The sequence below is a fragment of the Glandiceps talaboti genome, chromosome 19 (genome assembly GCF_964340395.1).
Source record: "Glandiceps talaboti chromosome 19, keGlaTala1.1, whole genome shotgun sequence".
In the NCBI taxonomy this organism is placed as follows: Eukaryota; Metazoa; Hemichordata; class Enteropneusta; family Spengelidae; genus Glandiceps; species Glandiceps talaboti.
This window is the reverse complement of record NC_135567.1, coordinates 4,657,399-4,661,585: the sequence shown is the minus strand read 5'-3', so window position 1 is coordinate 4,661,585 and position 4,187 is coordinate 4,657,399. Positions and strand designations below refer to the sequence as shown.

The window sequence follows — 4,187 nt, the reverse complement described above, 5'->3', positions numbered from 1 at the left end:
ACAAAACAAATTAAAACATTTTGACCATACATGTAATCATACACATGTGGTATAATCTTGTGTATTTCCCAACTAGACACCATAAGTAGTCATCACTTAATACCAAGGCATTTGATGTGGTGGTTTTAACTGTCATTCACTGATACATACACAGAAACACAGGCACAGAGTTAAACACACATTCACATGCGTGATTTGTGAAAAACTGTAGTGGGGACATTTGTGGGGAGTATCTAAGAACATCACATCACCTACATCGTGTATTCAAATATCTATTTATACTCATAACACAATAACTATCTAATGTCAGACATTTGTGATGTCATGAAGTGCTAGCAAACTAAGGATTTTATGCAGCTTTCACTTTCCTACACCAAATGCATTACCAATACACCTGTAAATGTAAGACATTTGTGACTTCATGTCACTGATGAAAAAACACTTAACACCACGCAGACATCTAAATGCTTTACAATATTTAGTACAGATAGATGCATTTGATGATGCTGAGGAGGGAAATAGTTTAATTTCACTGGTTTTAGATAGAAAGAAAGACAAGTCTTGCCTCATATCTTCAGACTCTAGTGAGTCTGAGAGTGAAACTCAAGAATAGTGTCAAGGAAAGAAATAAAACACCTATCTAAATTAATCTGGCCAGACGTTTTTGTATTTACATTTTTCACCAAAAGGTCACTTTTTAAACACATAAATTACAGGTCCTATGCTAGTATATTACCATATATATATATTAGGACCTGTAATGTATCCTTGATGGTAATTACACACTGAACCTGTTTCCACAGTGCTAAAATGTATGTATGTATGTATGTATGTATGTATGTATGTATGTATGTATGTATGTATGTATGTATGTATGTATGTATACATATGTGTGTGTGTGTGTGTGTGTGTGTGTGTGTGAACAACTTGGAGTATATAAGAGTAATTAAGGGTGTATCAAATTAATCTTGAGTAGTGTTTTTATGCTTCACTAAATACAAACGTACACACTTCCATTTTAATACATAAATGAAAGTGTAGACATTCAATATTAAAGGCGATATCAAGTGCTATCTCATGCAATGCTAAATTTTCTAACATATTAATTTTTTTCAATGACAAAATATTTCGCGGCCCCCCCTTTCAAACCATGAGAATTTTCATGGCCCCCCCTTCAAGCCTCCCATTTTTTTCATGGCCCCCCCAATTTCTCCCCAGGCCCCCCCCCTCTGCCGTAAATTCTGTCCGGTCCCTTACTTGTATCATTTGTACAAGGTACTAGATTACAGTTGCACACGTACACACTAGCGTCGGCATTTGGTCGATCGTTATCACACCAAAATCGTTAGATAGATGAGAATTTATTTTTACAGATTACATGTAGGTCGTGTTTTGAGAACATAATCGTGAAAACTTCAAAATTAACTTCGCACGGGTCAGAGCGGACTACGCTTTGCACTTCCATAGTTACTGCGATCTCGAGTTTCAAATTGGTAGAAATGTCATCGATGTTCCCGTTATTTTCCTTCCGTGTTCTAATTCTTTGAAAGGATCTGTTATGGCTGTTTTATGATTGATTAAACTTGTATTTCCAAACCCAACGTCCCATCTCAGAAAACAGTCAATAAAATCACAAACATGTGCTTCTCCGAGTTATCCCGATGTGTACGAGTACCACCTCAGCTATTTCAAAACAAACGCATAAATGCATATGTCGTGATGGGGTGAGTACGGACTCTTGTTTGGTCTCCGCTCTGTCTCCGTGCGTATGTTTGACTACGATGTCAGTTGATGTCATTTACATGACGAGGATTATTGCTGGATAGTGCCAAAACATATGGAAACGATTTTTGAGAATTCTGGAAAGAATTTAATACGATTTCTCAACTTTCAAATTTGAATGAAACACATATTTATGATGCCTCCATGATTGTACTTTGTAGTCTTGTCAGTTCGCGTTACGTTCATCTCCACAACATGCACAGAGCTAGAGATCGTAGAGAACAGTCGACAGGTATAGGAACTAGACTAGGCAGTGATGTATGATCTATGTGTACAACATAGACAGTTGTCCTTGAAATTTGATGATCATTACAGAAATAAAAGAGTTGCCAACGTTAGATTTGTTTATGAATTATATCACTCGTTTATCAGTATCAAATGTCGCACTAAATGTTTCAAACATGTCTTGCTTCGGGGTCATCAGAAAATTTAACTGAAAGTATGGGAATTCTTGATCGAAATATATTCAGTCATAAAATCTCCTCAGGTTTCTGACAATTTCCAATACTTGTTACAAGAAAGGCTGCATTCCAAGAATATTTAGTTAGCTACATGTATTACATCTGATGCCATACACGTGACACGCACGATCATTGTCCAGTTTGCACCACACGGTGTGCCTCGCCTCCTGTACACGTACCGTACGTCTATCTTGTCTGTCAGTGCTACATTTTGCTTCCTCTCTTCATTTTTCTCAGATTTTTAAGAATTTGAAAATAGTCAGTGACCGATCGACAAAATTTCTTTCCGCTGAAGTTTAGAAAACATTTAGTTCTACTCTACGTAAACGTCGTGCTGTTGCACCATACATCATGAGACGTCACATTGACCCCACACTTCGCTTCGCGCTTCCTTCAACGTCCGGTCCCTATGAAACTAGTTCGAAGGCTTTCGCTAGCGATAGCGTGGCCAGTCTTGTTTTACCGCGTAATCCTCAAATGTTTTCCAAATAATTATGAATTTATTTCTTCTTTTTGTTTTACACTTTGGATATTTTACTTGGTATTAGTACTTCTGGGAAACTCATATTTAATTTTCCGATCTTAGAATTTTTTTCAGTGGTCGTCAGGTTTTAGTACTTTCCTTAGCCGCTAGCCGGTCCCACAACTAAACTGTTGTACGTGGTTATACTTATAAGTTATAGCTGGGCGTTGTGACCGGTAGGTAACCGGCTATTATCTACATCACTGCCTACTAGGTATAGGTACGTCAACGACACAACTACTTGACAGAAAACACTTGTCGCGCGCACAAAAGGTTGTATGAAATTGTGATTTGACTAAGGAATGTAGCAACCCAGAACGTACATTGATCAAACTGAGAAACATTTTGGTTTCATTTTATGTCATTCTATTTCAGTAACAATGTATCATTTTCACGTACCGTTCGCACATGTGAGCTTGATTTTAGGCAAAATATCGGGCTAACAGAGTGCACACAGACTATTTTGTTCGCTTTTATTGTTTGCATTCGGTATTTGGCATTTCGCACGTTGTTTATTTGCACCATTCACAGTGTCTTATCATGCTTTATGTAACTTGTAAGCCTAATTGACAACTGGCCAACGGTTTTTACTAGACAAATTTGCAACAAATTTTGGGTCAGTTTGACGGTAAACCTGCTATATTGGCTACCAAACTTAGTTAACGTCAGTTATTTCTACTCATGTTGCATCACTATATATTTACAAACAGTATATATGAAATATGAGAGCCATGTGAAACCTTTTTCAGTGCAAAATGGGATGAAGACATGAGGGCAAAGTCAGTGCTCCTTACAGCAGTTTGAATTTCCCGCATATGCATACATTACCCATAATCCTCTTTATATAGTGGACCTTGGCCTTTAAGTGACGCGAGATTTTCAGATAGGAATTACATGAATAGCAGTATGTGGTAGTGGAAAGATGAGAGCATGTTCTCATGGCGAGAAACGTGACGTCGGAAGACATATTTTCAAACCGCGCCAATGGAGGAAAGGGATCCATTCTTCAAAATCCAGACCATATAGCAGTGACAACATAAAAAGTGGAACTTGAATACTCGGCGCCCAAAAAACGAAAAGACCACAACAATACAGATCGGTAATGGAAAACACACTTTCGGTGAGTATTATGACTTGTTCGAGTTTACGAATACATGACTTTTCTTTTTGGCAATGGAATCCAATTTGTATTACATTTCTTTTATCACTAAATATTTATATTTTTAGGACACTTTGACGACACGGATACAGTCCAGTTCAATGAAGTCATCATGTTAAAGTCTCAACAGTGGTTTTAAAAGCAGAAGTTCCGTCACAGTTGCCGTTAAACTCATTGAAATGTCACACCCTGCGTATGTTCACACTAAAGATATTAACTGCAAACGTATCAAAGCCAAAGGCCAGATGAAACGTTTGTGCCA

At 37.5% G+C, this 4,187-nt stretch overlaps 1 long non-coding RNA gene across 1 annotated transcript in view; it reads left to right on the top strand.

Annotated features, from left to right (window-relative positions):
- Window positions 1-3,760: 3,760 nt before the first annotated feature.
- LOC144450374 (uncharacterized) overlaps window positions 3,761-4,187 on the top strand; it is a 47,702-nt gene continuing 47,275 nt past the window's right edge. The window contains exon 1 of the long non-coding RNA XR_013482235.1: window positions 3,761-3,886. This is a non-coding gene — a long non-coding RNA (uncharacterized LOC144450374). The remainder of the gene's footprint in view (window positions 3,887-4,187) is intronic.